The 26,077-nt window shown below is 39.1% G+C and overlaps 1 protein-coding gene across 7 annotated transcripts in view; it reads right to left on the bottom strand.

The window, feature by feature from the left end:
* Positions 1–26,077, bottom strand: part of SGK3 (serum/glucocorticoid regulated kinase family member 3) — a 137,280-nt gene that overhangs the window by 104,979 nt on the left and 6,224 nt on the right. The window contains exon 2 of one of the 7 annotated variants that reach the window (XM_060200659.1): positions 21,672–21,863. The exons of 5 other annotated variants lie outside the window; for them this stretch is intronic. The gene's annotated coding sequence lies outside the window, so the exon portion shown is untranslated. Of the gene's footprint in view, positions 1–21,668; positions 21,864–26,077 lie in introns of all 7 variants that reach the window. One more of the 7 variants, XM_060200635.1, reaches the window with a different exon arrangement.

Raw genomic sequence — 26,077 nt, forward strand, 5'->3', positions numbered from 1 at the left:
ACACAGATGCAGAAAATTAAATACTAAGTAGTTAGTCTAAATTCATAGCAATCAACAGTACTAGTATGTAAGCCTAGACTTGTCTAACACTAGTTAATGCTCACATTCCACCTGCGGTGTTCTGCTCTAAAGCACAGGACTTCACTTTTTCAAAAAGTGATAGCAAATAAGAATATCGCTAAACATCTCAAAGAGACATTTTAGCTTTACACTTTTAATAGGTAATACCATTCTATATAGCTAAACATCTCAAAGAGACATTTTAGCTTTACACTTTTAATAGGTAATACCATTCTATATAGCTAAACATCTCAAAGAGACAATTTAGCTTTATACTTTTAATAGGTAATACCATTCTATATAGCTGAACATCTCAAAGAGACATTTTAGCTTTACACTTTTAATAGGTAATACCATTCTTCCATAGCATGACACCAAATCACATCTTAGTCTCTTCTAGATACTACTAGTCTAGACTTGTACATCCGTCCTTGCCTTCCTTTTTTCTCTTTCCTTCTTTCTTTTTATTTATTTATTTATTTATTTATCTATTTATAAAAAGGAAACACTGACAAAAGCATAGGATAAAGAGGGGTACAACTCCACACAATTCCCACCACCAGAACTCCGTATCCCACCCCTCCCCTGATAGCTTTCCCATTCTCTATCCCTCTGGGAGCATGGACCCAGGGTCATTGTGGGTTGCAGAAGGTAGAAGGTCTGGCTTCTGTAATTGCTTCCCCGCTGAACATGGGCGTTGACAGGTCGATCCATACTCCCAGCCTGCCTCTCTCTTTCCCTAGTGGGGTGGGGACCTGGGGAATCAGAGTCCAGGACACATTGGTGGGGTTGTCTGTCCAGGTAAGTCTGATTGGCATCATGCTAGCATCTGGAACCTGGTGGCTGAAAAGAGAGTTAACCTACAAAGCCAAACAAATTGTTGATCAATCATGGACCTAAAGGCTGGAATAGTGCAGATGAAGAGTTGGGGGGGGTGTCCTCCGTTTTGTATATAGCTAGTAGGCATATTTTAGTTATATTCCGAAGGGCCAGTGGCTATACTAGTTTTTTTTTTTTTTCCTGAGCCTGAAATTTTGGTGGATCCAAGTTATTGTCTGAGTAGATGATGTCATGGCTGGAAAAAAGACCAGAAACCTGGATCAGGGATATAGTAGCTGCCTAATATGGGAAAGGGGTATAAATAAATATTGTTGACTGTAAACCCCATCTATTTGATTTGGTCTGGGGCCCATATTCAGCTTAGGAGTCTATGTGACCTCTGCATCCCTGTAGATCTGAGCTCACATCCTGTGGTCATGAGTAGGAACACTCCAAGCTGCCCCAATATCGACCCATCTTCCTCAGGCGGAGCATAGAGTATGTTGTTGATCCTCCCTTTGGAGGATGAAACATTCTCTACTGTTGTCATATTCTAGATAGTATTTGAAATGACCTGTCAAAATCTAAAGCTACAAGAGCATGCTGGGTATTTTTGCTTTGTTAAATAGGAAACCATGAAAGGTACTTATAGATCTACATGACATTCTCTCTATGGTCTCTGAAGAACAGCATTCCAATTAATACTTGCTCAAGGCTTCATATTCATAAATACTTTAGTGTAGATGAATTAGGTCTTAACTTCCCTGTATTAAGAGAAAAATTAGCGCATTCCCTACATTTTTAATGATGTATTGGGTTGTTGCGAAAGTTGTGACATATTTTTGCACTGAAAAACATGAAAAATGGGCTGGGGAGACAATGTAATGGTTATGCAAAAGATTTTCATGCTTGAGACTTTGAAGTCAATCTTTGAAGTTCAATCCCCAGCACCACCATCAGACAGAGCTGAGCAATGTTCTGGTAGCTCTCTCTGTCCTTAAGAATAAATAAATAGTGGTCCAGGAGATGGCTCAGTGAATAAACCATTGAATTCTCAACTATGAGGTCCTGAGTTCAATCCCTGGCAGCACATATACCAGAGTGATATCTGGTTCTTACTCTCTCTCCTCCTATCTTTCTCACGAATAAATAAATAAATTATTTAAAATAAATAAATAATATTTTTAAAATATGAATTAATATTCAATAACTAAAAAATATGAGGTTTATTTATTTTAAAAACCATGAAAACTAAGTTATGACTTTTCCAACAGCCTAATGTATGGAGAAACCTGTGAACTAAAGTGTTTAGGAAAGCATTTCTCATTTTAAAATGTTGACATACAGATACTTCATCCATTTCTCTCAAAGTCAACCCAAAGCAATAATGAAAATACAAAAGACATATTACATACCATACGAAGACAGAAAACCGAGGGAAGAGTGGGGCATAAACAGTGGTAATAGGTGAAACCTAAAAGCCTACAGCAGGCACACCAAACAAAAGTGAGCCATCTAATCTGAAGTTTCAATGAAAAAGGCTTTAGATTTGGGGTGAAAAAAAAACACAAGAGAAAAGAGGTTTCTTATCTGAAAAAAATCAAATCGTCCTGCAAAAAAAAAACCCCAGTTTCTGCTAATGAAATCTGTGCTGGTGTCACATCAAAAAACTAGCACACCGGGGGGTTGGGAGGTAGCATAGAGGGTTAAGGGCAGGCGGTGCAAAGCGCAAGGACTCCCCACCTGCAGGGGAGTCGCTGCACAGGCGGTGAAGCAGGTCTGCAGGTGTCTATCTTTCTCTCCCCCTCTCTGTCTTCCCCTCCTCTCTCCCTTTCTCTCTGTCCTATCCAACAATGAACGACATCAATAATAATAACCACAACAAGGCTACAACAACAAGGGCAACAAAAGGGGGGAAAATGGCCTCCAGGAGCAGTGGATTCATGGTGCAGGTGCTGAGCCCAGCAATAATCCTGGAGGCAAAAAAAAAAAAAAAAAAAAAAAACTAGCACACTTTTAACAAGTTCCACTCAGATACACAAAACTTTTATTCAGTTTTTTGGTTTTCTGCCTCCAGGGCTATAGCTATAGGGCTCTGTGCCAGCACTATGAGTCACTACTCCTGTTGGCCATTTTTTCCATTGTATTGGCTAGGACAGAGAGAAGTTGAGAGGGGAGGAGGAAGACGAAGAAGGAGAGAGAAAGATAGACACCTGTAGACCTGCTTCGCTATTTGTGAAGCATCCCTCCTGCTGCAGGTGGGGAGCCGGGGGCTTGAACCCGGGCCTTTGCGCAGGTCCTTGTACTTAGTACTATGTGTACTTAACAGGGTGTGCCACTACCCAGCCCCTCTTTTATTCAGTTTTTAATGTACGCTCTTAAATAACTCTTAAATATCATCATCAGGCACTTAAGTAAAACGTTTAACGCAAGCAACCAAAGTAAATACATATACAGGCAAAACTAACTAGAAAATATCTAATACAAGGGGCCAAAGTAAATATGCATGCACACAAAACAAACTAGAATAGAGAAAAAATAATAGAATACTAGGAATTGGGGGGGGGAATTTTAATCTTTAAAGAACACCTTCACAGAGACAAAAGATACATGCATAAAACAAGATTAAAAAAATACGATCAGAAAACACAAAAGGGCTCTTGAAAAGTAATGATAGTTAAGAGAAAACTGTTTAAATAAAAAGATTAGAAGATGGGACTGAGAAATTAAAAGTAGAACAAAAATACCAAGAGATAGAAAAAATGTAAAAGCTCAAACACACAACTAATCAAAGATCCACAGAGTAAGTATATAATGATGCAGTGAGGATAGTGTTTTCAGTGAACTTCTCCAAGATGGGAACAGCAAACCATGCCAGATTAAAACCGCCCATTGACTACCTCACACAATAGCTGATGAGAAGATCTCACAACGTAGATATTGTAGTATTTCAGAATAGATGGCTTATAGCCTCTATTCTGAAGAACTTCCAGTGAGGAAAAAAGTGGTCATAGACAAGCATACAGGAATAAGAATGATATTTTTTTTTCTGCAACAGACAATGGAGAAATACCTAGAAGACAACGGAAAAAATGCCTTTGAAACTCTGAGGGAGTAGACTGGGGAGATAGCTTAGTGGTTATGCAGGAAAACTTTCATGCCTGAAGTACCAAAGGTCACAGGTTCAATACCTCAAAATCACCATAAATGGGAGTTGAGCAGAGCTGGGGGCTGGGGGCTGGGGGCTGGGGGCTGGGGGTGGAGTGTGAGGGAAAATAATCTTCACTGAGAATTTGACAGCCAGCGAAACTAACACTCAATGTAAAGCTCAAATACAGACATTTTCAAACAGCACAAGTTAATAAAATGGCCTCTGGGAGGCGGGCAGCAGAGCACTGGGTTAAGCGTACACACTAAGAAGCTCAAGGACCCGCGCCAGGATCTTGGTTCCAGCCCCTGTGGTGGGGGGGGTCGCTTCACAAGCGGTGAAGCAGGTCTGTAAGTGTCTTTCTCTCCTCCTCTCTGTATTCCTCTCTCAATTTCTCTCTGTCCTATCAAATAAAAATGAAAAATGACCAACAGTAGCAATGGATTCCTAGTGCCAGCACCGAGCCCCTGCGATAACCCTGGAAGCAATAAATAAATAAATTTTAAAAATTGCCACCCATGTATTCTTTCTCAGAAGGATGTTAGACCATCTGTACTACCAACCTAACAGAATAAGATGGAAAAGAAGCAGCAAGGGATCCATTCAGCCCAAGGAAAAGACGCTGAGAATTTCTAAAATGGCAGCTGTGCAGCAGCAGTATGAATTGGAACTAGACAATGAAGAACTCCTACTGCAATCTCCCAGAGCAGGGAATTGAAAAGGGAGATTCCAATTTGTGAGACTGAACTGTCGGGGAAATTTTATGGCATGGCTGTTACAGGGTTTAGTAGAGACAAGTTGAATGACAATCAACATATGATGATCAAAACACCCTATTATCATACATACATAGTGGAGATGGTAGAATCCTAGAGCCTTAGTGGAAAATTCCTATCCAAAAGTAACATATAATGTAATTAGGCAATCCATTGATATGACGATGCGAATCAGAGTTTTTCAAACTTGTTTGGACTAAGACCCATTTTGTACATGATAGGACAGCCTACTCATGTATAACTGAAACCAAGTCCATGCAACAATACTACCTCTTCTCATGTGTCATTGATTTTAACGCTACCATCTTGGTTTGTTTTATTCTAAGGTTTTTTTGGTTTTTTTTTATTCCCTTTTGTTGCCCTTTCCTTCTCTTCTTCTTCTTCCTCCTCCTTTTAAATAAGATTATTCTTCTCAGCTCTGGCTTATGGTAGTGCTGAGGACTGAACCTAGGATTTAGGCATCTTGAGCATGAAAGTCTTTTGTAAGAGGTAAGGCAGTAGCACACATGGTAGAGTGCACATGTTACAATGCTCAAGGGTTTGGGTTCAAGCCCCTGGTCTCCACTTGCAGAGCGGAAGTTTCATAAGTAGTGAAACCATGCTGCAAGTGTCTTTGTTCCTCTCTCCCTCTCCATCTCCCTCTTTCCTGGTTATTTCTCTCTGTTTCTATCCAATACATACATAAATAAGTTTTGAAAAAGAAAGGTGGTTTTTTTTTTTTTTTGTATAATCATCTTGCTGTCTCTGTAGCTCCTCCCTATTTCCTTTGCCTATTAAATAAACGGATCAAAATGTATAGTCTAATTCTGTACAAGTGCTACCCCAAAGAAGCTTGAATAAGTAACACAGGGGAGAAGTTTGGACTTGAACTAATAAAAAGCTATTGTAGGTTAAGAAAGGCAGGAATGCAATTAAAATGGAACTTTAAGAAGATTCGTTTCCTCTGGTATGCAAAATAGAATGGGGGAAATGTTTCTCTACATTTTAAACGTTTATTTTAAAAGGTGTGAGCTGATGTCTATATTAAATGAGTAGTCAACCACAAAGGCTTAGTTTGTATAGATGGAACTTATCATTCATAAACACAACAAACATTTTTGAATTTCTATGTTCTGTGTACTTCACATCCTATAGCCTTACATTACATAACATGGATAAAGCTTGTTGAGAACTGAGCCACAGTAATGTCAACCTTCTAGTGCAGTAGGGGACTCTATGCTGTTTGAGTACAAATGGAAAAGAATCCAGGGCTGGGGAGTTAGCATAGTGGCTATATAAAATACTTTCATGTCTGAGTCTCTGAGACCCCTGGCTAAATAAATAACCAGTACAACCACAATACATAGCTCATCAGTGTTTTGGGCTCTCTATCCCTCTCTCCCCTCCCCCCCTCATTAAAATGGAACAAACAAAAGATATTAAAATAAAAGGAAAGCCTATATAAACTGACTAAACCCTCCCTGCCTGCAGAGTATCATTAATTCTACCAGTTAAAACCCTCGCAACAGTTGCTAAGGAAGTTTCTACCTTCCCAGCCCCCCCTTTGCCTTTCTCCACCCCTTTCCTAGCCATTTCCTTTTCTGACTTGCCACTTCCGGGTCTGCCTTTTAAAAGCCTTGGCTCTCTGATCAATAAAGGTATTGCACTGCCTCACGCCACGTGTTTGGTTCCTGAGTCATCTCCCTCGTGTTGCTGAGTGAGTAGCAGCCCAGGCTGGCTCTGGTTGAGTTCTCTCCAACCCAGAGAGTACGTGCCCAGAAAGAGGCACCCCCACACAAGCCCGGCACCAAGCATCTTCTCAGACCACAGTGGAGTTAAACTAACACTTAACAATCAACAAAAGATTAGTAATAGTCCCAAAATGTGGAAGCTCAACAATATACTACTTAACAACCACTGGGTCAAAGAGGAAATCAAGGAAGAAATCAAAATGTTTCAAGAGTTCAATGAAAATGAAGACACAAGCTATCAAAATATTTGGGACACAGCTAAGGCAGTACTGACAGAGAAGTTCATAGCCATACAAGCACACATTGGGAAACAAGAAAAAGCACAAATAAACAGCCTGGTTACACATCTTAAAGACCTAGAAGAAGAAGAACAAAGGAACCCTAAAGCAACCAGAAGGACAGAAATCACTAAAGTTAGGGCAGAAATCAATAACATTGAAAATAAGAAAACCATACAAAAGATCAACAAAAGTAAATGTTGGTTCTTCAAAAGAGGGAACATAATCGAAAAGAGTGAACAAAATATTCATGTCCTATCCTATAACATAGAAAGAAAAAGAAAAAAATGGCCACTGGGAATGGTGGATGCACAGTGCCAGCACTGAGCCCCAGCAATAACCTTGGTGGCAATAATAATAACAAAACAATATCAAATTAAATGAGCCTTCCATTAAGCATAAACACCACACTTTTCACTAAGAATTTGAGAAGTCTGTCAATTTCAGAGGGCTTTATGCCTGATAGATTCTTCTACTTCTGCAGTCTTACACAAGATATCATAGTGACTCAGAACCATTACCCATTACCTAAGCTAGCATTTCACAACTTGTTTTTCACTTTTCCTTCTTTTAAAACTGAACTTAAGGGACTGTACACAGACTTCTGACAAATAAGCCATGGTAGGAAGAGTTAATTTTTATTTACTTTTTTTTTTTCATTGATGGGATATTTTTTAGCTGATAGAAAAATTGAGAGTGGAAGGAGGAGATAGAGAGGGAGAGAGACACACACATTCAGCCGTGCTTCACCACTTGTGAAGCTTTCCCCCTGCTGGTGAGGATAGGGGTCTTGAACCCAGATCCTTGCACATAATAACACATAAACTCAACTGGATGTGCCACAGTCCAGCCCTAATTTTTTAAAGATATATTTAATTAACCAATTAATTAACTTACTTATTTACCAGTGCACTGATCAGCTCTGGCTTATGGTGGTGCAGGGGACTGAATCTGGGACTTTGGAGCCTGAGGCATAAGAGTCTCTTTGCTATGCTATCTACTCCCAATCCAAAATACATATTATTTAACTTATTTTATTAGATAGTGACAGAGAGAAACCAAAAAGGAAGGGGGAGACAGAGAGGGAGAGACACCTTCAGCCTTGCTTCACCACTCGTGAAACTTCTCCCCTGCAGGTGTGGATGGGGGCTTGAATGCCGAGTCCTGTGCACTGTAACGTATGTGTTCAACTGATTGTACCACAGCCTAGTCCCTCTAATTTTTTTAAGACAAAACTTAGCACATTTGGATAGTTTTGCCTCCTGGTTTTTTCAACAAAACTTAGATGGATATGAAAAGGGTTTCTCTTAGTAAAGCTGTTTTGATTTCCACATTTAAATAAGACACACTATTGTGATCTATGTTAAGAAATACATATGTACATTCTTTTCTATTTCTGGAGCAAAGTTCCTAATTTAAGTGACAAGAGAAAGCAGAAACAGGTCTCCTGATGCCTTGCCCTTTATCACTAGTGCCAGTGATTAATAGTTCTATGAGCTTTGTTTATTTGTTTCATCAGAGTACCGGCAAACGCTAGAAGAAGAAGAATCAGAGTAACACTCAACTCTGGCTTATGGTGGTGCCTGGGACTGACCTTGGGACTTAAGAGCCTCAGGTATGAAAACTTTTTTGCATAACTACTATCCTATCTCCCAGGTACGTGAGAAAGAAGAAAATTTTTGTCTTTGATAATTCATATAACAAATTTCTTCCACCCATATTGGTTTTTATGATAAAGAGATGACTTCTGGAAAGCCCCTAGGTAACTTAAGGAAGGGAGCTGGTTGAGGGAACTGCCTCTGGTTAGGCCAGATAAAGGGGCTGGAGGCTGATTCAATCACCAATGACCAATGATTTACTCAATCATAATGTCTACATTATGACATCTCTGTAAACTCCTCAAAGGATGAGGTTCAGAGAGCTTTTCAATATTTTATTTTATTTATTTACTTTTGGATAGAGACAAAGATAAAGTAAGAGAGAAAGTGAAGAGAAATTAAGGAAGAGAGACTTCTGCAACCCTGCTTTACTGCTTGTGAAGTTTCCCATCCTGAAGGTGAGGGGGCTTGAACCTAAGTCTTTGCACACTATAACCTCTGCCCACTACAAGGTATGCCACAGCCTAGTCCCCAACAAGCTTTTTGACTTGGTGAAGGTATTGAGGGTGGGAAAAATGGCCTGTCCAGAGAATGTATGGCAGTTGGGCACCTCTTCTCATATAACTTGACCTCTGCATCTCTTCCATGCTCTGTTCCTAAATTATATCCTTAGAAGATCAACTGGTAATTGAATAAGTAAGCTATTTTTCTGAATTCTGTGATCTTCCCTAGCAAATTAATTTAATCCAAGGAGAGGATTATAGCTTGTCAAGCAGAAGAACAGTTAACATGGCATCAGATATGGACACGTAAGCCTTCCAGAAAGACAGTGTCAGAATTTACTTAGATTATATGACACCAGTTTTTGGCTCAACCTTATGTTCTGTTGGAAGAAGTACCATACATTTGGTGGTCAGAGTCTATAAGTTTTCAAAGTATGGTGTGTGCTATAAAATAAAGGGATTTTCCTTTACTATATCAATAAGGTCATGTACCACAATTTTTGAAGCCAAGTATTGACTTTCTTTGAAAACAAGGATGACCTACCATATATCAATATTTATCAACATTTAAAGATTCCTAAAATTTGCACTATTTTTTCTTGTCTACATATAACACACACTCAGGAAATAAATATGGCAAAAAGCTGTAACACTAGCTTCTCCAAGAGTTCTGCACAAGGTCAACTACACTTCCAACCTGCTTTTCTTTATGATTCCTGTAGTGAACTTTATCAGTACATTTTGGAACTTTTGCAAATTTAGTTAGGAGTACTCGTTCACCCCAATTCATCCCTGATGAATGGTTATGTGGAACTCTCAACTTAAGTACAAATGCATTACTGTTCTCTGATTAGTGTAGAATAATTCTTGGATTCATGGCAATGCTGGGCTAAGTGACACTGTAAAGAAACCCTTTGTTTTCAAATAAATCAGTGCTTGGCTTTACATAATGCAAGAAAGACTCTTATTCATGTAGTGTATTCTAGCCAAAATTGTAAAAGTTGAGAACAACAATAAAAACTTCCACCTTTATTAAAAGAATAATCTTTATTTAAAACTTTTTTCATACATGAATTTAATAAAATCATACAATTTTAGAAGAGGAAGGAACGAGACATAATTTATAGGAAAAAAAGTCAAGTCATTTGCTAAGGTTCATTTAACAAGTTATTGAGAGCTAACACTAGAACCAGACAGTCCAGGCCTCCTATCCAAGGCCATTGAATGTTATAGAGTATTATTTATGAATAGGTTATTTTCATCCAGCCAAGTGCCTACTTTGTGTCTTTCACTATTACCAAACATTTTTTCACAACTATCTTCTCTTTTCTATTTCAGGTCATAAGATTTTTTAAAATAATCACATCCATTCTCCTGGATCTTCAAGTGTTGCCAACAGAGACTATTGCTACATAATCTGAATGGGAAGAAGTAATGCAGATATTGCAACATTACTGGAAAGGATGTATTCATTCTTGGAAATTTCCCTCCCAGAGGTAAAGATTTAGGTTGACCAGGAATGCATTTCTGAGTACCAGCCTCTTTGCCAAGAATCTGTAGTGATTTCTTCTACTTTTTCCTCCCTTTTCTTCCACTTCTACATTTTTTCCACTTTCATAATCTTTCTTCACTCCTCCATAGCTATTATTGCTGTCCATACTGCTTTCTCCTAAAGTGTTGTCTCCCTCAGTAATCTAGAAAGCAAGATAATCTAAAAATGATGTAGAATTTCTCTACAACATTCTGATCCATATGCCCTATATCCATTTGTCTAAGTCAAATGACCTTCTAATATGGTCACTGTTAAGAATTATAAGTGATTTTTTTTTTTTTTTTGGCAGGGCAATTCGATTCTTTATTGATCAAAGAGCCCAGGCTTTTAAAGGTCAGACCTGGAAGTGGCAATTCGGAAATGGAAATCAGAATTATAAGTGATTTTTTTAATGCTTCAGTTCTGAGTATATATTTCTTCAACCTAAGCACTCGCAATTTAAATTAGTAACATGACTGAATTTTAACACTAGGCTTAAATTGTTAATAAACTTCTAATAATGACTTTTTCTTTGAAACATCAGATCACCTATAATGTTAGACAAGGGAGACTAGAAGCAACTGGTCTTGTCAGTATATAAGATATAGCTATTTGTAAATAGCATTAAATGACATAAATCTTGGTAAGGTCTTATATGTTACAATAAATCCTAAACATGGGATTTTCAAGGCAAACCAAATTCCTAAATAACTTGGTTATAATAATAACTATGTGTTGCCTTCTTAAACTCTAAGACAGCAGGAACCTTCCTCATTCTCTATAGAACCCATGTTTCTCCCAGTCCTAGAACCTTTGGGGCGTGGCTCATTTTCCTTCATGCTTCTCTCAATCCCTGCCACTTGATAGTGCGTCTACTGATCTCCACCAAATCAATGTAACCAGTATCACCTCGGCATGTTTCACTTCGGATTGTGTCCAGAGACGCCAGGTGTGGAATGTCAACCCTCCAGCTCTATTATTCTAATGAGACCTTTCCTAGCTCATAGGACTCCTTAATTCTATTTCGAGTGGCGCACTTCCTAACAAAGCCACAGAACCTAGATATAGACCAGGGGCTATGAGATAGAGCACATGCGCACATGTAGCCATAAGTTAGGGGAAAATATAGACCTTAAAGTAAAAGCGCACAACAGTTTGCACTGACTCAGTAAGTGCAGCAGGAAGTAGAAAGACCTTAAAAAGACACCATAAAGTGCTTAATCAAATAGTTTCTACTTAGACCTAGATATGCTCCTCACCTACTTCCTATTTCACTTCTCACAATCACTCTAAGTCCAACCCTGTCAGATAAAATAAAGACTACAAAAGTTGGATGAGGGCAAGAGACTGGCACACTCTAATGATCTTTTGGTCACTGTTAGAGTCCCCCATCCTCTGGGGCCCTAGTCATGGACTCCTGGGCTTCCCACATAGGTAATGATGGGCCTAGATCTCTAAAAGATCCCTCTATTCACCATCACTGGTCATCTCCATCAGGAAGAACATCATAAACTCTCTTGTGAGCCTCTACAGGACCTTGCTCTCAATGTTGAACTACAATGGTAGGGACTGCCCCACACTCCAAAGGAAACTGAGTCGAAATACTCTGCCACTCGAGGAAGACAAGTCCTAAAGTGAGTGTATCCTAGAATGTTCCTTGCTATGATCACAGAATGCGAGCTCAGATCACAGGGATGCAGAGTTTACACAGGCTCCTGTGCTGAATATGAAGAAACATGGGCCCCAGATCAGATTGATGGAGTTTACAGTTAATGGTACTTATGCATTTTTTTCCATATTTGGGAGCTACTCTCTGCCCTGATACAGTTTTCTAGTCTTATTTCCAATCCTGACACCATTACCTTTGGCCCATCTGCATGTTAGCTGTTGGGCTCAGGCAAAAATTAGTTAAGTCATGGGCCCCTTGGAATAGACCTAAAATAGACCTGCTAGCCTTTTCCAAAATGGAGACCCAAAATCTCATCTGCTATATTCTTACCTTTAGGTTCCTGATGATTAAACAATTTGTTCTGCTTTATATCTTAACTCTTTTTTTAGCCACCAAGTTTCAGATGCTACCATGACACCAACCTGACTTCTCTGGGCAGATGAACTCACCAATGTGTCCTGGAACCCCACCTCTCCAGAGCCCTGCCTCACTAGGAAAAGAGAGAAACAGGCTGGGATTATGGATCGACCTGTCAATGCCCATTTCTAGTGGAGAAGTAATTATAGAAGCACTTTATAGTGACCCTGGGTCCATGTTCCCAGAAGGATAAAGAATAGAAAAGATTCCAGCAGACAGGATGGGATGTAGAACTCTGGGGTGGGAATATACACTTCTCCAAAGAAAATACACAAATTCTCAGTAAGCACATGAAATGCTGCTCAACAAGTTTAGCTATTAGGGAAATGCAAACAAGAGCAACAATGACATCTTACTCCACACCCACCAAAATGACTAAATTAAAAAAGACAGATACAAGTATTGCTGAAGGTGTGGGAAAATCTGAATTCTTACACATTACTAATAGGATTGTACAATAGTGAAGATACTTGAAAAAAGTTTTACAATTTCTAAAAAAATTAAAAATTATGTATCTTATATCTGAGAAATTCTAGATAGACCCAGGAGAAATGAAAACATATATCTGTGCAAAAACTACATATGAATATTCATAGCAGTGTGATTCAGAATGGAAGCAATACGAATGATCACCAATGGAGAAAATATTGGGTTGGATAGGAAAGAGAGGGATTTGAGAAGGGAGGGGAAATAGAATGGGAGAGAGATAACGAACAGGAAACCTGGGGGGGGGGGTAGCAAAGAGACTCATGCCTCAGGTTCTGAAGTTCCAGGTTCAATCCCCTGCACCACCATAAGGCAGCTCTGAGTAATGCTCTGGTTTTTTTTAAAAAAGGGGGAGACAAGGGGGGTGTCAGGTGGTTGTGCACCAGGTTAAGTGCATATAATACAAAGTGCAAAGATCCCAATTCGAGCCCTGGGCTCCCCATCTGTGGGGGGGGGGGGGTCATTTCACAAGTAGTGAAGCAGGTCTGCAGGTGTCTATATTTCTCTCCTCCTCTCTGTTTTCCCCTCCTCTCTCAATCTCTCTCTGTCCTATCCAACAGCAACAACAGGAGCAACAACAACAATAGCAGCAGCAACAACAATAACAGCAACAACAACACCAATAATAACAATGGAAAAAATATGGCTGCCAGGAGCAGTGGATTCTTAATGCAGGCACTGAGCCCCAGTGATAACGCTAGAGGCAAAAAAAAAAAAGAATAGGGAACCTTCCAAAGGAGGGGATGGGACACAGAACTCTGGTGGTGGGAAGTGCATGGAATTACACCCCTGTATAATTACAATCTTGTTACTCATTATTAAATCACTAATAAAATATGTCTCTGTCTTAATTTTTAATTGGCTAGAGAGAGAAGTCAAGAGAGAAGGGGGTGAGAGAGGGGAAGAGACAGAGAGAGAGAGAGACACTTGCAGGCTTGCTTCACCACTCACAAAGCTTTCCCCTTGCAGATGGGGTCTGGGGACTTGAACCTGGGTTCTTGAGCACTGTAGAGTGTGTGGTTAACCAGATGCACCACCACGTGACCCTATGTAATTCTTTTTCTATTAGGTAAGAGGAAGACTAGCTGTGGACTACTGCACTAGAGTTAGGAATTCTAAAGGGGGGGAGGTTGAGAAGGCATGGGGACCCATGGTGGTGGAAGAAGTTATCAGATGGGTGTGGTATACAGACACCTATTGGAGGAGATAAAAAACTGTACTCACATGACAACTCTCTTGTAAATAAGTACGTCATTCAAAATTATGTCAGTGATGAGAAAAATTTTTTTCAGCCAGCTTTCTTTTTGAAGTCTGGTGTCAGTTTGTATATTAAAACACTAATATTACCTCAGATAATAAAAATGAAAAAAAGCCAGTTTTCAAACATAACTAACCACTGCTTCATCAGCAGGTACTAATCTCAGTTATCAATTCTCCCTATTCTTTCTGATGAAAGACTTTGCAAGGAGTTAGCTTTTAGCCTTTAAGCCTTTAGCACAAAAGTGTATGGCATGTCCTGGTAAAGCCAGGTAGACCTTTCTTTACAAATTACAATTAAGGTAAGAAATGATTTTAAAAAATACAATAGTTTCTTAATAAAACTTGACAGAGCCAACACAATTAGTGCAAAGCTAGTTAATTTCCCCCCTATGATTACGATGGTTATAATTTACCTACTTAAATCTTGGGTTTACCCTTTTAGAAAGTAAGGGTAGGTTTGCTTTTAGTATTTAGGTAATTCTGCCCTTCTCAGGTGTAAATTAGAAACCAAATAGTTTCTTTTATTGAGATTTTTGTATTTACTTTATCATTTAGCAATTTATACACACCATTCTGCATCACAAAAGTAAATTTTTAATCTTTAAATGCTCAGTGGAAATAACATTTGAATTCAATGGGACAAAGACTTTTGTTCAAGAAGGTGATTTTTTTTTCTTTCGGCTGGCTTTTTCCTCAAGAAATTTTCTCTCTGGGGACAGGGTGGTGGTGCAACTGATTGAGCGCACAAGTTATAACGCACAGGGACCTAGGTTCAAGTCCCTGGTCCCCACCTGCAAGGGGAAAATTTCACAATTGGTGAAGCAGGGCTGCAGTTATCTCTCTGTCTCTCTTCCTCTCTATTACCCCCTTCCCTCTGACTTCTTGGCTGACTAGCCAATAAATAAATAAAGATATAAAAGTAAATAAAGCTAGGGAGTCGGGCAGTAGCGCAGTGGGTTAAGCGCAGGTGGTGAAAAACGCAAGGATGGGCATAAGGATCCCGGTTTGAGCCCCTGGCTCCCCACCTATAGGGGAGTCGCTTCACAAGCGGTGAAGCAGGTCTGCAGGTGTCTTTCTGTCCCCTTCTCTGTCTTCCCCTCCTCTCTCCACTTCTCTCTGTTCTATCCAACAACAACAACAACAATCATAATTACAAAAAGGGCAACAAAAGGGAATAAATAATAAATAAATATTGTAAATAAAACTAAACATCATGAAGAACTTTTGCAAATATTTTATAAAAAGAAAGAAAAAAACGACTTCCCTGGGTAGATGACCCCACCAATGTGTCCTGGAGCCCCGCCTCCCCAGACCCCTGCCCCACTAGGAAGAGAGAGACAGGCTGGGAGTATGGATTGACCTGCTAACACCCATGTTCAGCCAGGAAGCAATTAAAGAAGCCAGATATTCCACCTTCTACACCCCATATGATCCTCGGTCCATTGTGCTTGAGGCTCCAAAGTCCCAGCTTTAATCCCCTGCACCACCATAAAGCAGAGCTGAGTAGTGCACTCATTGAAAAAAAAGAAAAGAAAAGAAAAAGAGAGAAAAGTACCTGTGTCAGAATGAATTAAACTGTCAACTATGTACAAATATCTACATTTTGGATGTACAAAACCAAGAATCATTTAAAAATATATAGGAGAGAGAGGCAGGGTGGTAGAGCACCAGGTTAAGCACACATACTGCAAAGCACAAGGACTCGCACAAGGATCCTGGTTCAAATCCCTGGCTCACCACCTGCAGGGGGATTGCTTCACAAATAGTGAAGTAGGCCTGCAGGTGTCTATCTTTGTCTCCCCCTCTGTCTTCCCTTCCTCTCTCAGTTTCTCTCTGTCCTATCCAACAACAACAACAATGGAAAAAAGATGGCCTCTAGGAACAGTGGATTCGTAGTGCAGGCACCAAGCCCTAGAGATAACCCTGGAGGCAAAAAAAAAAAAAAAAAAAAAAAAAAAATATATATATATATATATATATATATATATATATATATATATATCACAGTTAAAACTACTAGACAGTAAGTAAACATAGCGTTTTTATATTTTTTAAAAGATTTTATTTATTTATGCGAAAGACAGGAAGACAGAGAAAGAACCAGACATCACTCTGGCACATGTGCTGCCGGGGAGCGAACTCGGGACCTCATGCTTTTGAGAGTCCAAAGCTTTATCACTGCGCCACTTCCCAAACCAAAAGCATTTTTATGTTTTAAGCCATCATTTCTTTTAGCTCCATGTTCTTTGGAGTTTAAGCAAAAATATCTTTTCAAAGTCCTTTTCATTAATGTTTATGAAAAATCCATGTTCTTTGGAGTTTACGCAAAATCCATGTTCTTTGGAGTTTAAGCAAAAATATCTTTTCAAAGTACTTTTCATTAATGTTTGTGAAAAATCAGCCATAAAGTACAGCTTAGGTAGTTATGAGCTTATAATGTCTCTTAACAATGTCCAGTACAAGTACCTAGAAGGTGAACTGAAGTTAGTTTGGAGTCAGCTAGCAGGTTATGATCCTCTACCTCTGTCTATTGCCAGTAGCAATTTCGCATTCCTGCAATCTGTATTGCTTTTTCTCTAATCCCCTGGGTTCAAAGGGCAATCTGGGCTTTTTACCAATGCACATCTCTGCTAGTGAAACTCTGGCAATCTGGAAGGTAGTGCAATGGATAAGCACTGAACTCTCAAGCATGAGGTCCTGAGTTCAACCCCTGGCAGCACATGTACCAGTGTGATGTCTGGTTCTTTCTCTCTCTCTCTCCTATCATTCTCATTAATAAATAAATTAAAAATATTTATAAAAAATAAACTCTGGAAGAAAAGGTCTTGGAACCTTGACATATTAATTCTCAATTATTGCCAACCTTTAGTTACATAGTCTTCTCAGTCTCCAACTTACTTTAAAAGAAAGGCTGTTTTAAAACAGATATGTAGAACTTTGGATATATTTTCTGATGCGAACAAAGTTTTGACCTATGAATGAGCTTTCATGATCAAAATGTTTTCTACCCAACCCCTAATCTATAATCCATAATCCAGCTAACATCTTTAGTAGGAGGATAAACAGCACAAAACAATGTTGTTGCAACAATGTGAAATCCCAACAATAAGCAGTTTTACATTTTTTGAAAATTTATTTATTTATTTATTTTCCCTTTTGTTGCCCTTGTTGTTTATCATTGTTGTTGTTATTGCTGTCATTGTTGTTGGATAGGACAGAGAGAAATGGAGAGAGGAGGAGACGACAGAGAGGGGCAGAGAAAGACAGACACCTGCAGACCTGCTTCACCACCTATGAAGCGACTCCCCTGCAGGTGGGGAGCCGGGGGCTCGAACCGGGATCCTTATGCCCATCTTTGTGCTTTGCGCCACCAGCGCTTAACCCACTGAGCTACGCCCGACTCCCCAGTTGTACACTTTTTTCTGAAGTGTCGATTCTTAAGAAGAAGCAGCTTATTACAGAGATCTGGTGGTGGGAATTGTGTGGAGTCGTACCCGTCTTATCCTATGGTTTAGTCAATGTTTCCTTTATATAAATAAAAAGAAGAAGAAGCAGCAGCTTATTTAGAGAAGAAATGGGTGGGGATTTCTGTAAAAATTCTGAAAGGAATTACTGGGTATTCTCAACGGCTTTGAAGGTCGAAACCAATGGTTCCTTATAATGCCTACCTTCTTTCCCCAAACTAAAACCTTTCCTTTTCCTTATTAAAGGCCTGTACTTTACTATCCTAACACGATAAGTATCTTTTTTGCCCAAGACTAAAAGAAAAAGAATGGGAGGAGGAAGGACAGAGAAGTTTTCATGATGAAAAAGAAGATGACAAAAAAAAAAAAAAAAGTTAAAAGGACTAACCTCTAAACTTTCAGAAATAAGGGAAAGAAGCAAAAAGATATATGTGTATGTGTAAGCCATAGGACCCGCCACCTCAGTCCTGTGTCATATTCCCTCTGACAAATACCATAGTTATCAGGGTCTAAGAGATAATGTGACTACTTCATTTTTAAAAATTCATTCAATTTGCCTGTCTATATCCCATAAATGAGTGTGATACCACCTAATAGTTACTTACCAATCACCTCTCTCTCTATTTCCCTTATTATAATCACTACCCACTTTACTCCAAAGATACATTGTCCTCTTTTTTATTACTATTTCTTTATTGGGGGATTAATGGTTTACAGTTGACAGCAAAATGCAATAGTTTGTACATGCATCACATTTTCCAGCTTCCCACATAATAATTCAACCCCCACTAGCTCCTCCTCTGCCATCATGTTCCAGGACCTGACCCCCCCACACACACCCTTGTCTTTTCTTTTGGTGCAATCTTCTCTTTTGATCACACTTGATTATATGTGAATATTCTATCCTTTCTCAAGTGTCTTATAATTTTTAACTAAAAGGTAAGTATCATACTTAATATACAAATATTGACTGATCTCTAAAAGAGGATGTCTGCTTCATGGCTTTGATAGATTTTGTGAGTTCATCCACACACTTTCACCTCAACCCTTTTATGAGAAGTAGTATAAATTTCCAAGAGTGTTAGCTAGGTTTGGGGTATGGCAGGTGGCCAGGAAACAGTAAAAGAACTGGTTCCGAAGTGCATGGAATCTATGACGTTAGGTTGCTACATAAATACGGTTTCCTGACTAACAAAGAAAGTCTGTATAAGAGAAAAAGTTAATACCGTTGAAAATATGTGCACATACAAATAAAAATCTACAAAGATATACAACACCAATATAAAGCCTAGAAAGATATATAATATATGGTTATTAATAGTAGCTTTACAGGTGATTCCTATTTTCTTTTAATTTTTCTAAAAAAAATGAATCATTTTAGTGGCTTAAGTGTATTTTAAAAGATACAAAAGAGGGGTTGGGCGGTGGCGCCGTGGGTTAAGCACACATGGTGCAAAGCGTCAAGGATCCGAGGATCCCGGTTCGAGCCCCCGGCTCCCCACCTGCGGGGGAGTCGCTTCACAGGCAGTGAAGCAGGTCTGCGGATGTCTATCTGTCTTCCCCTCCTCTCTCCATTTCTCTCTGTCCTATCCAACAACGAACATCAACAATGGCAATAATAATAACCACAACGAGGCTACAACAACAAGGACAACAAAAGGGGGAAAAATGGCCTCTAGGAGCGGTGGATTCATGGTGCAGGCACCGAGCCCAGCAATAACCCTGGAGCAGAAAAAACAAACAAAAAAATACAAGAGTGAACACAGAAATAATATAAATAGACTCTCATGCCAGAAACACCAGAGGTCCCAAAGCTGAGGAGCCACGCTCTGTTAAAACAGAAGGAGAAGGAGAAGGAGAAGGAGAAGGAGAAGGAGAAGGAGAAGGAGAAGGAGAAGGAGAAGGAGAAGGAGAAGGGGAATTCAGTCTATACTATTTCTATATATGTTTGCATGTGTGAATGCTGAATGGGAAACCAAATCATTTTAAGTTAATGTTAAACTGCTTTTAGAATAACTACAATAAAGTTCTTATTTTTTAAGCATTTGTATATGTATTTATTTTCCCTTTGATTGCCCTTGTTGTTTAACATTGTTCTGGGTATTGATGTCATTGTTGTTGGATAGGACAGAGAGAAATGGAGAGAGGAGGGGAAGACAGAGAGGGGAAGAGAAAGATAGACACCTACAGACCTACTCTACTTCACCACTTGTAAAGCCACTCCCCCGCAGGTGGGGAGTTGGGGGCTCCAACCAGGATCTTTACACTTGTTCCCATTAAAAAAAAAAAAAAAAAAGCAAATTAGTGAAGCCCCAACACAATTTAGGATGTTTTACCAGCAGTCTGTTGACAGTTCAATGAGTTCACTTTTTCATATAAAATTTTATATATGAAGTTCACTTGTAGAAAAAATTGCCTGGCATTGACCAAGATATCAAATATAACAGAAATCTGAATGGGGGAGTCCGGCGGAGCACAGCAAGTTAAGCGCACGAAGCACAAGGACCAGCGGAAGGATCCGGGTTGGAGCCCCTGGCTCCCCACCTTGGGGGGGGGGGTCGCTTCACAGGAGGTGAAGCAGGTTTACAGGTGTCTCTCCCCCTCTCTGTCTTCCCCTCCTCTCTCCATTTCTTTCTGTCCTATCTAACAATGACATCAATAACAACAACAATAATAACTACAAAAACAGTAAAAAAACAAGAGCAACAGAAGGGAAAATAAATATAAAAAAATTAAAAATATGAATAGGTGCAATTAATCTGAACCATATTCACTACTATATGCTCTACAAATACAATGCCTTATCTTTCAAATATCTCATGATAGGCATTCTCAAAAAAGAGTAAGCCTTTTTTTCTAAGATTTATTTATTTATTCATGAGAAAAAGAGAAGTAGACCATCACTACAGCATATGTAGTACTGGGGGTTGAACTCGGGACCTTGAGAGTCCAATGCTTTAACCACTGCGCCACCACTTGGGCTACTAAAGTAAGTCTTTTAAAGGCCACAAAATGAAGGCACATCCAAGAGTTTATCAAATCGTTCCTACTCTTAAGTTAAAAGGTAATACAATCATCTACAATCTCTACAATCATCTACAAAGCCATTCTGAGAGCTAAGGAGCTACCTGTAATGACACTTCTGTACATGTGACCCTATTAGAGGAGGCAGAACGGCAGTCTGCATGTATCCTCCATGAAGTCTCACTAAGATTCTTATTTTCACCCGCACAGCTCTGATATATCCCATCTGATATATGAGCACTTTCTTGCCCTACAAAATTCCCTTTCACCCAGTAAAAACTGATTTTGGTTTTGACTGTTAGGAGAAATAATAGGTAGAAGGATATGTACAAGATAGTTCTGAGGGCCTGTGGAAAATAGGAAAGGCTCTAAAATAAAATTAAAAAATCAGAGAATGGATATTATACACCCAAAGTCTTTTGAAAACTCCCTGCTTTGGATAGGGAATAAAATTCTACTTGTTGATCCTCTGAATTAGCCTTCATTAACTGATTTCCATTTTATCTTTCTTGACAGTGACAATCAACTTAAAGTTAGTATTGAGTTAACATTATTTTGACGTGAAGTATAAGATGTGGAACTGGTACCTTTTAGAAAAAAAAAAAAGTGAAATAAGAACAAAGAAGCCACCATAAGGAATAGAATTAATGGAAAACAGAAATTAAATTCCTTCAGATAATGCTCGAACTATTTCTATCAGAAATAACATGTTACATAATTTGAGTTTCATGAATCAGCACTTTCGTCAGTAATTTACATGAAGTAACAAAAAGAGAAACATGAGGAATGGAAAAGGTAAAGTGGTTTCAAAAACAAGGCAGGTTTCAAAAGTATTTGATTCCACTCCCACACAGAAGAGCATTGACAGGCAATGACTCAGTCTGGCTTCATTAAGGATTCCTTACCACCTCATTTCCTTCATGGAAAAGGCCACTTCATCTCTTATTTTCTCCTACAGTCTTCCTCAACTCCTCCCAACAAGTAATAGCTACGTTTCTCTAGTTGAAGGGTGTCCATATGACTATCGTATATTTTTGTTTTGTTTTGTTTTGTTTCTTCTTCGTCATTGTCGGAGCTTTATCACTCCATGTGTACTTTCTCTAGATAGAGACAAAAGGAGAAAAAGGAAACTACCACAGCACCACACCTTCCTCTAGGGTGGGGGGGGGGGTTTGAACCTAATTCATGCATATGATAAAACAGGTACACTGTCCAGGTAAGCTATTAGATTCTCAGCAAAGTCATGCCCCATTTTTGCACAGAAAAGAATATAAAAACACACCATGTGGTCCAGGAGGTTGTGCAGTGGATAGGGCATTGGATTCTCAACCATGAGGTCCTGAGTTCAATCCCTGGTAGCACATACCAGAGTGATGTCTGGTTCTTTATCTCCTCCTGTCTTTCTCATGAATAAATAAATTCTTTAAAAAAAAAATCATGACTTTTCTGACAACCTAGTATCATGTCACATAATTTAGGATACAGAGCTTATGCTTCGAAAATAAACATTTTTTAATGTAGTGTTAGAGGTATGAACCCAAGTTGCACATGCATGACACAACTAAGTGGCCTCCCTGGCCCAATCATTTTTTATTCTATTTCCTTAGAAGGAGAAAGAGAAAAAAAAAAAAAAAGGAAGAGACACACCAGTGAGACGATACAGACACCACAGCACTGTTCCGTCACCCATAGTATTCTCTGGTGCTCCCAGGTTGTCCTGCGGATCAAACCTAGGGTCTTACACATGCTAGGTCTCATGCTTACACATGAGATTTGCACACTGAGCTATTCCTAGGCCCCTTAAGAGGTTTCTTTTTGTTTTGTCTTGTTTTTTTTGTTTTGTTTTTGCTGGGGCTTCTTCATACGCAATTTTACAGTTCCTAAAGGGCTTTTTTATTTTTCAAATTTAAGATAGAAGTAGAAGAGGAAGAAGGAGAAAAAAAAAGACATCTGTCATGTGTGGTATCTCCAAGTGGTGCTAGGGCCTGAACCCAGGTCATGTTCATTCTACTAAACTGTCTCCCAGCCCCACTGAGGCTGTTCCCTTCTTTCTATTTTCTTTTTCTTCTTTTTTTTTAAAGACTTTATAATAAAGTAAGTTTATAATACTTCAAAAAACACAGCAGTGGGGCTGGTGGTGGTGCACATGGTACAGTGCACACATTACTGTGTGCAAAGACTGGCTCAAGAGATGGGGTTCAAGCCCCTGCTCCCCACCTATTTCTTTCTCTCTTTATAAGAAAGACAGACAGGGAGAAAGAAAGAGAGCGAGAAAAGAAGGGAGGAAATACCCTCCAGGAGGAAGCAGATTAATCATGGAGGCACTGAGCACCAGAAATAACCCTGGAAGCAATAAAAATAACAAATACCACACTAGTAATGTCAGATGCTTCAAAAAATTATTAGGTTGTCAGGAAAAAAATCGTATTTTTTCTATGCAAAAATGCATCATGACATTTCTAACAGCCCAATATAATTCCATGATCATTGTGTGTGACTTTGATAATAAAATCTAAGTAACTTAATTTAGTTCATCGTCACTGAAAACTTACAGTGATTTTTTTCCATCTTTAAAATTGACTTTAAGTGATAAGGGAAAGAAAAGAATCTTGTTTGTGTACAAACTCTCTTCAAACCAGAGGGGGGAAAAGTAGGATGTCTGAGAGAGAGAGAGGGAGGAAAACAAATTTACATGGTTTTCCAAAAATTAAATAAAATAACCTAGAGATAATAAACCCTAAATAATGACTCTATCAAGCATTTTCAATTCCTGTTGCAGACAATATATATGTTATGTCAGATTCTTTTTAAAATAAGAAAGAAACATTGAGGTGTTTCTCTCCTCTCCTCTCCTCTCCCAGATCAACTAGGAATACCAAAGGAGACCACCTGAGACCGAAACAAGACAGGACTAGAACGACTTCAGGAACCCACCAAATCACCGGTCAGTGCAAACACATGTAGCTGGTGGACAGAGAGGAGCCTAGGGAGAGATTATGTGGCTGGTAATAGTTCAGCAGTTTACCAGTTGAGACACCACCTCCATTCTGTTTCACCAACAAGGGGACAGCTGAAGAGAGGAGAGGACTCCCCTGAGACTCACCAAGTGCAACTGTGAGTCTCCATTGCTACTGCCCTCAGAATCTGGAGCAGTGGCAGAGAGGCCCTGTGCTGACACCAGGCGACAGAGAACTAACCAGGAAACTCAGAGAAGATCTATAGCTTGGTGGTCTAGCAGTGGGGCTGTGAAAGTCTCTTTGCATAACCACTGGATTATCTCTGTCACACCCTGCTTTATCTCTTGGTCAGAAGTCAGTGATTAAGCTAAGAATCCTACTTAGAGTTTAAAAACTCTCAGGCTCCCATAGCCTACAGGGAAGAAAAAGAAAAAAAGAGGCTTTTAAGCCACCGAGCTCCAAATCAGGGATTAAAATAATATTGAAACAACTGTCAACTTCCACAACTGTGAACCCTTTAATTACCTTAATTAGACACAAGTCAATCCAGGCAAGAGTGATCAGTAATTTGAAAAGTACTGAGAGAGGGACCTCATAACATACTATATGAAATGGTTAAACCAACAAGAAGAAATATTGGAGAAATAAACCAGGACAAGAGTCCAGCTAAAAGTCCCCCAAAGGGTGAAGCACAAAATAATGAGGTCAACATCCAAACACTAGTTAAGGAAATAAGCACAGGAGTAAAGAGTTTGAAAGAATTGTCATCAGAAATACAGGAACAACAAATGAGACTCTGGAAGAAAACACTAATTATCTCAAGGTTATTAGAGAACTGAAAGCTGAAATAGCTGAGCTAAGAACACAACTAGCTGAACAAGCTGAAACAGTATCAGAACAGGGTAACAAAATAGATGAACTCCAGAAAACAGTAGAGGGGAGAGAGAATAAAATCAATGAGGCTGAAGACATAATTAGCAAGATTGAGGATGAATTAGAGACAACTAAAAAAGAAGTAAGAGAGACTAAGAGATACTGAAAATAGCAACAGAGACCTATGGGATGACTTCAAAAGAAACAATATATGCTTTATTGGCTTACCAGAGGAAGAGAGGGAGGGGAAGAAAGCATTCTTCAGGCTATAATAGCTGAAAAATTCTGTAGTCTAGACAACATCAAAGACATAAAGGTTCAAGAAGCCCAGAGGTTCCCAAACAGAATTAACCCAGACTTAAAGAAAACAATGCACATCCTATTTAGAATGGAAAGGAATAAGGATAAAGAAAAGATCCTGAAGGCTGCAAGAGAAAAACAGTCACCTACAGAGGAAAACCCATAAGATTAGCAACAGACATCTCCACACAAACATTACAGGCCAGAAGAGAGTGGCAAGATATCTATTGAGTACTCAATGAGAAAGGTTTTCAGCCTAGAATACTGTAAACCTGACAGACTGTCATTCAGCCTAGATGGAGGCATAAAAACCTTCTCAGACAGCAATAGTTGACAGAATCAACTATCACCAAGCCTGCACTTAAAGAAGTTCTGAAAGGTCTCCTTTATATAAATAGTCAGACCACCGTAAATAGGCCATATATCACAACACTCTTGTCAATGGCCTGAATTCACCTATTAAAAGACACAGAGTAAGAAGATGGATCAGAAAACACAACCCTCCCCATCAAGATCCCAAGCACATTTTTTAGAAGAATAGAACAAATGCTACAAATGTTTATCTGGAACCAGAAAAGACCTAGAATTGCCAAAACAATCTTGAGAAAAAAAGAACAGAACCGGAGGCATCACAATCCCAGATCTCAAACTGTATTATAGGGCCATTGTCATCAAAACTGCTTGGTACTGGAACATGAATAGACACACTGACCAGTGGAATAGAATTGAGAGCCCAGAAATGAGGCCCCACACCTATGGACATCTAATCTTTGACAAAGGGGCCCAGACTATTACATGGGGAAAGCAGAGTCTCTTCAACAAATGGTGTTGGAAACAATGGGTTGAAACATGCAGAAGAATGAAACTGAACAGCTATATCTCACCAAATACAAAAGTAAATTCCAAGTGGATCAAAGACTTGGATGTTAGACCACAGACTATCAGATACTTAGAAGAAAATATTGGCAGAACTCTTTTCTGCATAAATTTTGAAGACATTTTCAATGAAACAAATCCAATTACAAAGAAGACTAAGGCAAGTATAAACCTATGGGGCTACATCAAATTAAAAAGCTTCTGCATAGCTAAAGAAACTACTACCCAAACTAAACCAAGAGACCCCTTACAGAATGGGAGAAGATCTTTACATGCCATACATCAGACAAGAGACTAATAACCAGAAT

Source organism: Erinaceus europaeus, chromosome 1 (genome assembly GCF_950295315.1).
Source record: "Erinaceus europaeus chromosome 1, mEriEur2.1, whole genome shotgun sequence".
Classification (NCBI taxonomy): domain Eukaryota; kingdom Metazoa; phylum Chordata; class Mammalia; order Eulipotyphla; family Erinaceidae; genus Erinaceus; species Erinaceus europaeus.